General features: G+C 44.7%; 1 protein-coding gene across 3 annotated transcripts in view; it reads left to right on the top strand.

Moving 5' to 3' along the window:
* The window catches only part of MAP6 (microtubule associated protein 6), an 81,527-nt gene that overhangs the window by 47,018 nt on the left and 22,014 nt on the right, over positions 1 to 12,495 (top strand). The gene's annotated exons all lie outside the window — the stretch shown is intronic.

Here is a 12,495-nt window from a genome sequence, read left to right as displayed (position 1 = left end):
GGCCACAAGTGATCTGCCTGTCTTGGCCTTCCAACATGCTGGAATTACAAGAGTGAGCCATCACGCCCAGCAATATTTCCTTTTATCATGAAAGGGTGTTAGATTTTGTCACATGCTTTTTCTAAGAATATTGAGATGATCATATGGTTTCTGTTCTTTTATTCTGTTACTATATGATATATTATCCTAATTGATTTGGAATGTTAAACTGACCTTGTACTCCTGGGATAAACTTTACTTGGTCATGGTGTTTAAATCTTTTTATGTTGCTGGATTTGATTTGCTAATATTTTGTTAAGAGTTTTCACATATGTGTTCATGAGGAATATTAGCCTATAGTTTTCTTTTCTTGTGATGTCTTTGACTGGCTTGGTATCAAGGTATCAGGGAAATGCTGTCCTCTTAAAATGAGGTGAGAAGCATTCTCTTTTCCTCTATTTTCTTTTTTTTTCTTTCTTTCTTTCTTTCTTTTTTTTTTTCTCTTTTGAGTCAGAATCTTGCTCTGTCACACAGGCTGGAGTGCAGTGGCACCATCTCTGCTCACTGCAACCTCCACCTCCTGGGCGCAAACCATCCTACCACTTCAGCCTCCCAAGTATCTGGGACTACAGGCATGCGCCACCACACCCAGCTAATTTGTATGTATTTTTGTAGAAATGGGATTTCACCATGTTTATCAGGCTAGTCTCAAACTCTTGGGCTCAGGTGATCCACCCACCTCGGCCTACCAAAGTACTAGGATTACAAGCTTGAAACAATATGCCCAGCCTCTTTTTCTCTATTTTCTAAAAGAAGTTGTTAGGATTGGTATTTATTTTTTCCTTAATGTTTGATAGAATTCACCAGTGAAGCCATCAAGCATCGGACTTTCTTTGTGTAAAGATTTTAAGTTACTAAGAGATATGCACATCAAAACCACAATGGGATACCATCTCATGGCAGTCAGAATGGCAGTTATTAAAAAGTCAAAAAATAACAGATGCTGGTGAGGTTGTGGAGAAAAAGGAATGCCCATACACTGTTGGTGGGAATGTAAATTAGTTCAACCATTGTGGAAGACAATTCCTTAGAGATCTAAAGACAGAAATACCATTCAACCCAGCAATCCCATTACTGGATATATACCCAAATGAATACAAATCATTCTGTTATAAAGACACATACACGTATAAAGACACAGCACTATTCACAATAGCAAAGGCATGGAACCAACCTAAATGCCCATCAGTGACAGACTGGATAAAGAAAATGTGGTCCGTATTTCTTTTTTTATGTCCTTTGCAGAGACATGGAAGGAACTGGAGGCCATTATCCTTAGCAAACTAATGTAGGAACAGAAAACCAAATACTGCATATTCTCACTTATAAGTGGAAGCTAAATTATGAGAACATATGAAACCATAGAGGGGTACAACACACACTGGGGCCTGTCAGAAGGTGGAAGGTGGGAAGAGGGAGAGGATCAGGAAAAATAACCAGTGAGTTCTAAGCTTAATACATGGGTGATGAAATAGTCTGTACAACAAACCCCTGTGACAAGTTTACCTATGTAACAAACCTGTACATGTACCCTTGAACTTAAAAGTTAAAAAATAAGTAACAAATGAAAAATATATGTACAGATTAAAAAAAAAGATTTAAAATTATGAATTCAATTTCTGTACCTGATATAGGTTTATTCAGGTTTTCTATTTCTTCTTGAGTCAATTTTTTTTAAAGCAAATAAAACATTCATTCAGATTTTTCTCTTTTTTACAAAAACGTCCATACATACACAGGGTATGGTGTGTCCTAGGAAAGACACACACTAACACGCACGCCTCACTCACGGACACACTTGCGCACACTCCTCACGCACACACTTTCCTGCTTGGCCCCAGGCCTGGACCTCCAAAAGCCTTAAAGACTTTGCTAGAGCAGCCTCCCCTCCTCTATGTTTGTATCTTCTCTCCCACCCTCTCCCCCTCAGCCTGCTTAGTCCTTTGTGAGGCAGGAGTCAGAGCTGTGGTGGGGGAGGCCCCAGAAACAGAGAAGGCTCACGGATCGGGCAGTGGCCGAGGGGTCCCAGGGATATGCTCTGCTTCTGGGGGAGATGAAGGATTTGGCACTATTGGATCAGGAAGCACAGGACTCCCAGAGCACCTGTCGGCTCCACCAGGGCATCAACAGGAGGTCAATGTAGGGGGGCCTCTGGCCAGGGCAGGGACCAGATAGACGTCTGCCGGTCTCGACTGTCAGGGAGCTTTGTCTCAGTACCCAGTGGTGTGGGGAAGCTTCCAGAGTCATCTGAGGAAGCAGGTGAGAGGGACTCCCCCTGCACTCAGGGATAAGAGTCTTTTTTTTTTTTTTTTTTTTTTTTAACAATCTCACTGTGTCGCCCAGGCTGGAGTGCAGTGGCATGATCTCGGCTCACTGCAACTCTGCCTCTCAGCTTCAAGCAACTCTCCTGACTCAGCCTCCCAAGTACCTGGGATTACAGGCGCCCACGACCATGCCTGGCTAATTTTTGTATTTTTAGTAGAGATGGAGTTTCACCAGGTTGGTCAGACTGGTCCCAAACTCCTGACCTCAAGTGATCCTCCCACCTCAGCCTCCCAAAGTGCTGGGATTATAGGCGTGAGCCACCACGCCCAGCCAAGAGTCAATTTTATAATTTGCATCTTTCTAAGAATTTGCCTACTTCATGTGTATTGTCAAACTTATTGACATTGAGTTGTTCCCAGTATTCCCTTATAAAACATTTTAAGGAGTAAATTAGCATGGTTCTCAAGAATTCATAAAATGATGTTATTTTTAGTGCCAGCTTTGTTTAAAACATATTAAGTACTTTTTTCAAAAAAAAAAAAAAAAAAAGCAGAAACAGGTTTATGGAGTACTTCGCTAGATGTACCATACTGTGTCCTTGGCAGTTTTTACAGAGTTTACTCTCAGAACTCTAGGTTACCCCACTAAAGGAGCAGCACTCCCTCCCACCTTTCAGGGCTTATCTCCCTTCAACATTTCCATTTCCAGTCTAGGGAACCATCTTTCTGCAAGGACGGACACAGATCATTGGGGACCCAGCTAACCAAAAGAGCGTAGCCTTCTCTCCTCAATCTCAACTGATAACTCTATGGCTTTGTGGCACAACCACCTCAGCATTCCTAGGACTGATAAACCCTGACAGTGATGGGGAAATGGTTATGGGGAAGTTTTCTTACAACCCTATCACTTCTCATCTATCTCTTATTTTTTTCTACTTGAGGTTTATTTGTAAGTGTACTTGTCTTAACTCTCACACTCCCCCACTCTTATCCTCCACCTCGGCCAACTGTAGGTTTTCTCATTTTGCACCATTTTTCTTCCTACGGTTTCTAATAAATACTGCAATTGAAATTAATTTGTGTAGAATCAAACTGACTCCTAATTTGAGTTTTTGGGGTTTTTTGTTTGTTTGTTTGTTTGTTTTTGGAGACAGAGTCTTGTTCTGTTGCCCAGACTGCAGTGCAGGGGCATGATCTCGGCTCACTGCAACCTCTGCCTCCCAGGTTCAAGCCATTCTCCTGCCTCAGCCTCCTGAGTAGCTAGGATTACAAGCACCCACCACCACACCTGGCTAATTTTTGTATTTTAGTAGAGAGGGGGTTTTACCATGTTGGCCAGGCTGATCTTGAACTCCTGGCCTCAAGATATCCGCCGGCCTTGGCCTCCCAGGGTGCTAGGATCATAGGCATGAGCCACCGTGCCCAGCCTAGTTTGAGCAGTTTTCATTTTTAATTGTCCATCCTCATGGTTTTATATACATTGTTCCTGTGGACTTTCTTTGAATGAGACACTGTTTCCCAGATGCACAAGGGCCTCTAAGCTGCAGGTCACCCATAACTAGACTTAGATAGCAGCTATATGCAGAATGAGCCATTTACCTAGTACAGGGGCCCAAACCTTGACACCTATCATTGCCAGATGTTACTAATCTTTCTATGTAAGAGAGAGGGAGCATTCTTTTCTATTAATTATCTACTCGGATTAGCTTCAAACTTTTCTTTATATACTTGACCATTTTTTGTCCAAGTATGTGCTTTCTCATTTTATGAAATCATCATCCATGGTATACCTGTACTTACTGGATATTAATGGATGAGAAAAATGATCCTAAATAATTAGAATACTGTCATTCTCAATGCAATACTTTTTTCTCCCTTTCACACAAAAGAAACTGAGAACTGTGCACGAGCATGTACACATACATAGATCTTCAAGCTGCTCTCTTGGCCAGGTCATCTCTGGCCAGGAAAAAGCAATCTTCCACTACATTCTAAAAGGAGACAGAAGCTCTCTACACCACTTGCAGCCCTCTAGGCCCCAGGATGTTCTTTGTTTTTAATCTATAGATCCTGCTTCCATTAACCACATCCTGACAATAGCTTGGCAACCGACAGCATTCAGCGACTGCCTCCATCAGAGTGCACAAAGGAGACGGCTTCCCTTCTTCAGGAACACTTTACAATAACAAATGTAGACAAGATTTTTGAACAGAGACTTAACATGTTTCCATGGCAACATAAATTACCTACAAAAATCTGTAGGAAAACTAGACCCTTAAGACTTAAAAGCACTGTCTTCTTCCTTCGTAAAGCAGCCAAGGAATGTCAAAAAATTTTTATGAAGAAGATGGGGAAAGAATTTTATTTTCCCAGGATTTAGATACATAATAAATAATAAATACTTAGACACATAATAAATAAATTCCTCTTCCCTTATGAACAGAGAAATGGGATTTTTGTGTAGCCATAGTTGTCAGCAATCCATTATTCTAAGTCTCTACTTTTATCAAGAAGTGATTTGTACCGATTAACACATGTAAATGTTCTTCACAGCAGTAAAACTTGTTCCTTATATAATTATATTTCCTTGTTTCTTGTAAATGTCAGTGTTTTTCACATTAGCAATGAAAGCACAGGCTCCCCTCTGTTCTTTTACAGTACTTTCCAGGGCCAAACCCGCCCACCCCGCTCACTCCTGTTGCCTCCCTCCCTCCCTCTTCTGGGGCCTGGCCTCATCAGTGACAAGCTGTCTTCAGGCTCTCCATCTATAATTGCTCTTTCAGTATCTCCCCTTGAATGACTGCAAGCAACTATGCTTAAGTGGAACAAGGTCTTAAAAAGGGAACATCTGTTTATAGTGGGTACTCAGTATTGGAGATTCAATTAATCAGGCATTCATTGAATGCTACTTTGTTCAAGTCTAACTTGAAATGCACTCAGAAATAAGCCTGGCGCTGGAAGCTGCTGCCCAAATTTTGCCCACTCTGGGCACCAGAACGTTGACTGCAGCATTCAGAAGTGTAACAATAGCTGTCACAGATATTTGATTATGTAATTGTTGATCTCTCCCCACCTGACAACAAGGTCTGTGGAGGCAGGGGCTTCATCTGTCTGTACACATTGCATTTCTAGCTCCATGTCTGGAGCACAGAAGAAATGCAGTAATTTTTCTTGAATAAATGACTCTGTAATGAAAGCCAAATACATTTATTATGCGCGTGTCTACCATGGGCTTTGTAATTCTGATATGAATGTCCAGGTCCTCTTCAACTAAAGAACTGCTTTACATTCTTTCTCATTTAACCCCTGCATCAATTCTATGAGTAGGCCGTGTATAAATCCTTTGCAAATGAGTTCACCAATGTTCAGAGCAGGCAAGACCTGGCCCATGGCTTAGAGCTAGGATGGATGTATCTCACTCTAGAGCCAGTTCTCTTTCTAGTAACTTGTCATCATCATCTGGCCCAGGTTCCATGCTTCTTCTCACCCTGTTAACCTCTGTCTGCACTTCTGAGAAGCTTGCATGTGCTGTGTGCTCTGAGACGTCATTTTCTTCTGTGATGGCCTATGTTTCTTTTTTCTGCTTATGACCTGGATCCAAGGCAGTTGCATCGTTATCAGCTTTGCTGCACTGGAGGCTTTGCTACCTTCTAAAGAAGGCTGCAGACCATTCACCCTGTTTCTTACAACAGAGCATGACTTCTCTCCATTAAGGTCATGCTGCAGCTCTGCTGGAAACTTGAACTTCTGTGCTCCACTTACACCAGTATTTTCTGCCTTGCTAAGATGACACAAGTGTTTTAAACCCTTTTTGATGAGAAGAGAAAATTTTCTGATTGGGGTTTGTATTAGAATTTGTTGCTTGTAACAAATTACTCCAAAACTTAGCCACATAAATGGCAATAAATATTTTTGACCTCATAAAGTTTCTAAGGGTCAGTAATCCAGGATGGCTTAGCTGGATGGTTCGAGCTCAGGGTCTCTCAGGAAATCATGTCAAGGGTGGTTTGGGTCTTCTAGGACTTTTCACTCCCATGACTTTCGGTAGGAAGCCTCAGTTCCTCCTGACACGGGCCTTTCCACAAGGGCTACTTGAATGTCCTTATGACATGGCGGCTTGCTGCCCCAGAGAGAGTAATCCTGGAGAGAGTACAAGGAGGAGGCTGCAAAGCCTTTAATGATCCACTCTCAGAAGTTATGCACCACCACTCTCACCATCTTCTGTTTGTCAGAAGTGAGTCCCCAAGTCCAACCACACTGAAGAGGAAGGAATTAAGCTCTATGTAAGGTAGAAGTATCAAAGAACTTGTGGGCATATTGTAGGAAGTTATATGGATGCCATGAGATGTTGCATAGCAACTTTAGACCCCCTCCCTGGCTGGAGCAGCCACGGGGAGGTGGGAGCTGCATTCCACATCCCTGTCGTAGACATGATGAGACTTACATGGATGCAAAAGCACCGCCTTTACTCTCAGGGATGGCACAGTCTGGAAGGGAAGAAAGTCATCTACACAGGTAGCTTGAGGTAAAATATAGCACATTGCATGCTACAGAGAGGTGCAGGTCACAGAAGGAACAGAGAGACCAGACAGGAGGAGTTGAAGGTTGAATGTTGACTCCTCTGAAAACTTCGCCTGATCAGCAAGATCCCAAAGTCCTGCTTTGGCAGCTGCTCTGAATGTGACTATATGGCTGTTCAAAGGTTCTGGAGGAGCAGCCCAAAAAAATCTTGCCTACTAAGTCTCCATGAGATGGCTCAAACCGGGCCTGGCTCTGCCATCCCTTAGTAGGGGGTTGAGGGCTGGCCCAGCCTTCTCTCCATAAATTTTCCCAGCACAAATAAGCCATCAAAGAGTCATTTAAACCCAGATCTGAATATATCGATTGAGCCCACTCATCTGCAGTTTACCCACCCACTGGGGGTATCATAGCCCCAGACTCTCCTTCTGCCGCTGCAGGATTGTATATGAGATAGGTCATGTTTCAAGGCTCAAATAACAGGGTCCACCAGAGGCTCTGTTGTGGAGGGGACAGCAGGCCTTTGGTGATGCACTTACAGAGCACCCTGTCCCTGTGACTTCTACACATCACAATACTAGAGAAGCTGTGGCATGAGGAGCATCTCTGGGATGTCAGGAGTAGAAACTCACAGATATGGGACCCTCCCAGTGTGCCCAGGGCCTCACTGTGGTGTACACCCAGGCTGACTGAAGGGAATGGCTTTCTTGTGATTACTTCCAGGAGCCAAAGTGGCCATGAGCTTGAAGGACACCAATACAAGCTTGGGTTACACATCCACCCCCAGGTGTGAGCTTTGGAGTCAGGCATTCCCATGCCACCGAGAAGCAAGTGTCTGCCCCATGTAGGGCAGGGAAGGAAGGGCTCAGGAGGAAGTGACATCAGCTGACCAGAAATAAATCTAACAATAGTTACTAACATTAACTGCCCACTGAATGTCAAGCCCTTAAATCCTGTGAAGAATGTAAAGAAGATACGGAGTGTGGCCCTGTGTGGCAGCCTAGGGTATGGGAAACAGGCAGGGATTGGAGTCCTAGCCCTGCTCGACCCTAACCTGCAGCCTGACATAGTATACCCCTTTGCAGCCATGCAAATGAGACTGGACTCAAGAGTAGGATTCTGTCATAAAATTTGTCTTATCTTATCCCTTAAGAGAGACAAAATGGACTCATGAAAGAACAGAAGAATGGCATGAAACTGCCTGGTAACCACAAAGATGGCCAGTAAAGTAAATGGACCAGGAGCTGAGAGATGGGAAATTTTGGGTTGAGTAACCCAGGAGAGGTTCCTGGAAGAGGAGACCCCTGAGCTGAGCCTTAAAGAATAGGTAGAATCGGGGCAGGCTGATAGTAGGAGAACACCATCAATGGAGAAACAGTGCTGCCTTGCTCAGAAACTTTCAGCATCTTCCCAGGCATAGCACATGCTTCCAAACATGGCGTCCAGGCTCTGTTCTGCCTGGCCTCGGCTCCTATCCATCCTGGGCACTTTGCACAGCTTCCAAGACCCCACCCTGCATCCTGAGCAGCCACCTGATCAGTTCACCTGCTGTCTGAACCTGCCATACAGACTCAGACTAGTGTCTGAATTCCCTTCATCTGCTTCTCTGTTGACATCCTTCAGTACCCCTTTCCCCAGTCCTCACTCGCCTTCAGAGTTAAGCATTCCTTTCCCTCTTGCCCTCTGAACCCTGTCCCATTTGATTCATTCTCTCTTTTCTTAGGATCACACATGGTCAAGTCTAGATACCTGAACTCTAGACACCTCATCCATGGCTTATACATCCCTGTGGGGCACATTCCATGCCCTTGGCTAGTGTGTGGCAGATGCCAAATGAATGGATGAGTGGATAGATGAATGAATGAATGAATGATCAAGAAAAAATGTAGTTGCATAGGAAGGGAAGATCATGTTACAGGGGACCATGAATTTGTCAAGAGGCACTGGGCATGACAGGGCAAGAGCGTGGCCCATATTGCTCTCAGTCTAGCATCTCAGGGCTGGAGGAGCTTAGGTGCCATCTAGCCTGGTCTGTGTCATGTAACTCCTCTACAGCATTGCAGGCAGCAGGCCAGGCCCTGCACAGACACCTCCAGTGAGGGCAGGCCAAGCACACTGCAGCTCTGGCGCATTGCCGAAGTGTAGTGGGAAGGCTGTGGGCTGTGGAGCCTGACTGACCTGAGCTCAGACCCCAGTTCTGCTATTTGCTAGTTGCATTGCCTTATTCTAGCCACTTAATCTCTCTGAGCCTTGGTTACCCTCCTTTATAAAAGGGGCATAATAGTACCTGTTCTCAAAGTTGTTATAAGAACTATAGAGAATATACCAATAAAACAAAATCCTCCAGCTTATAAAAGGCAACTAATGAATGGTAGCTAATTTTCTTTCTATGACATAATAGTTGTTGCATATGACTGGAGGTTTTATGGAGAGTTCAAAGAAAGTTCTTTTTTCTTTCTTTTTTTTTTTTAGTTTTTCATTTTTTATTATTTGGCTCATTTTCACGCCTTGACAAAGAAGTTTCTAGGAAATGGAATTTGGGCTTAAACCTAACCATCTGTCATAATTACAGTGAACCTGTTCTGCAACTCATTAAAAAGGTCTCATGTGAAGATGACGTACCAGAGTTGTTCAAGATCAGGGGTTACCAAACTTTCCCACAGGGACATGTCCCACTGATAGTGCTCACAGGTGAGATGCTCCCCAGCCCACAGGGGCCACTGCAGGGATGCAGGAGGCTGCAGAGGCTGGTCTGCAAGAGGTGACCCAGAAGCAGTGCTTAGGAATAGGGTACACATATCTCAGTGCTAGTTCTGGAAGTGGGCAGGGGTGTGACAGAGAATCCAAGTTTCTGCTGTCACATGTTCGGGAGCAAGGTTGTTACTGAATTGGTCCTGGGAGGCCCAGGCCCAAATACCAGGAGCCCATCTAACAGGCAAGGCTTCGGCTCTGAGGTTAGAGGGAAGGAGGGAGAGACTGTAGCCTCTGGCAGGTAATGTTGGCCACAGCCCCAAAGCCCCTAGGCCTGTGTGTAGGGCCAAAATGGTTCAGAAGTCAGGTCAGGAAGGAGGATTGAACCTAAAGAAGGTGGAGAAGTGAGGAGGAGGGATGAGGAAGGGATCCAAGAACAGCCTCGTTACTGGGGTAAGTGGGATGCCGTGAACAGAATCATGAGGGCCTCAACCTCTTTCCAAAGCCCATTTTCCTCCCAATTTCCACGTCTCAGTGGGGGACTACTGCCCCCCAGCCAGAGCCCTGGCGTCTCCCCAGATGCCCCCTTGACCTCACCTCCCACCGCTCATGAGTTTCCAAGTCCTGCCCATTCTCTCTCTTGACCCAGCACCCTCTTCTCTGTCCCCTGCTTCCGCCACTTCCTAACTGCACAGTCTCCTGCCTGGCCTCTTGCCTCCACTCTTCCCTTCTGTCCGCTGTTCACACTGCTCTCAAAATTCTCTTTCCAAAACTAACCTGGCCACACTCATCCTTGGCTTGAAATCATTTGGCAACTCTTAGTTACAGTGGAGACTGTCCCCTTAACACGGCTGGCAGGGCCTCCATGGCCTGTCTAGCCTCTTATGCCCTTCCCCACTAAATGTGAGCCCAGCCACTCACACTGCCTGCAGGTCCTCACAGGGCCTTTTCCTACTCGCTTGGGTTCCATAGCACCCAGCATCCTGTTAGGCAGACCATAAGCACTCAGTACATATTTTGTGAATAAAGGAATGAATGAATGAATGAGTGAATGAATGAATGCATGAATGGGTGAAAATGAATGATGAGGGAATCCAGGAGGAGAAAATAATTTTTGGCAGTGAAAACAAGATGATTTGGGTCTAGGGACATTGAGTATGAGTTGTTGGTAGGTGTCTTTTTCCATTTTCTGTTGCCTATAACAGAATATCCGAAACTGGGTAATTTATAAGAAATAAAATGTATTCCTTACAGTTCTGGAGGCTGGGAAGTCCAAGGCCAAGGAGACATATCTGGTGAGGACCTTTTTGTTGGTGGGGACTCTGCAGAGTCCTGAGGCAGCACAGGGTGACACATGGCAAGGGGGCCAAGTGTGCCAGCTCAAGTCTCTCTTCCTCTTCTTATAAAAGCCACCAGTCCCACTCCAATGGCAACTCATTAATCAATTACCTATTAATACATTAATCTAGGAATTGGTTAATTAATTCACAAGGGCAGAGCCCTCATTACCCAGTCACCTCTTACAGATCCCACCTTTCAATACTGCCACACCGGGGATGAAGTTTGAACATGAGTTTTAGAGGGGACAAACATTCAAACCATAACAACGGGGCATCTAGGTGGAGGCGCAGGCTGCACTGGAAAGGACAGTCTGAAGCTCAGGGAAGGGTCTCTTAAAAGCCAGTGGTCTCTCTTCACATATGAGCCAGTTCCCCTAGAGAAATACAGAGATCAGGAGGTCAAATAACCAGCAAGCTCAGTATTACCAAATCAGCTTTATCAACTAAGACAGCCTCAGAGCTAGAAGGACATTATAAGGACCTTGTTTGGCCTAATTCTTTCATTTTACAAATGAGAAAACGAATGCTTAGAGCAGGGAAAGGCCTGCCAGCATAAGGCAGTGCTAGCGCGAGAGCCTGCGTGTCTCCATCGCAGTCCAAGCTCTTTCTTCTGCCTCCTGCGGACTCCTTGTTCCTGGTAGTCCTCTCTGAGCCCTGAAGGAGGGAGTCATCAGTGAGGGAGACAGTGGGCCTTGGAAGAACCTAACTCCGCAGATATTCATGCCCTAACTCCTCCTTTCCCACAATGCAGCTTTTTGTGCCCCCAAAGGAGAACAGACCCAATAAAGACCCCAGAAGTCACAGAGCTCATGCATTGACTCTCGTGCACTTAACACACAAGGTAGACCCTCGTGACCTCCGTCAGGAGCTACATTTTTTAACTCTGTTTTGAACATTGTCAGCCATCTACTCTCCAGCCCTATAACAGATCATAAACAGCTGATTAGAAACCACGAGAGGGATTGCAGAGAACAAGAAAACTAACACACTGACTCAAAAAAGCAGCAGATGAGGATCATTTAGGATAAGGACCAATAGCCATTTACACCAGAGCACATGAAGACGCTCCCACACACACAGACAGCCCAATACAAGTTGTAGTTGTGAACTCCAAATTATGTTCAGTCTGTGTTGCTTACTAAAGATCTGCAAATATTTAGACATTTCACAAGGATGTTCATCTAAAGTAATTAAGATTATTGAAGTTCTGGCACTCCAAGAAGCAAGTCCTCTGCTATTCAAATGGGGGAATTATCCTCAAGGAATCTGGGCAACAAAAGTTCTTCATTATGAAAAAGGGGGGAAGGGAACTGGCATTCATTGATTTCACAACTCTTTAACTTTGCACATAGCAAACACTCAATATTTTTTTACTTAATGAATGACTGAATGGGTTGAGTTTCTTCAGTCTCATTTTCAAGATTGGGAAAAAGAGCCCTGAAGATTAGAATTGCCTCCCCATGGTCACACAGTGTGGAGCTGGGAGCCTGATCTCTTTCTCCAAGGCACAACTGCTATTGCCACAACCTGACCTGGGTCAACTTTGCAAGAAGGGAGATTTGCACTCTTCCTTATGAAAGAGTGAGGCTAACCCTCCAGCCACACTTCAGTCAATACTGCAAGCACTGATGGAGAGCTTGCTG

The sequence above is a fragment of the Macaca fascicularis genome, chromosome 14, assembly GCF_037993035.2.
Source record: "Macaca fascicularis isolate 582-1 chromosome 14, T2T-MFA8v1.1".
Lineage (NCBI taxonomy): Eukaryota > Metazoa > Chordata > Mammalia > Primates > Cercopithecidae > Macaca > Macaca fascicularis.
The sequence above is the reverse complement of the archived record's forward strand: the minus strand, read 5'-3'. Positions and strand labels throughout refer to the sequence as shown.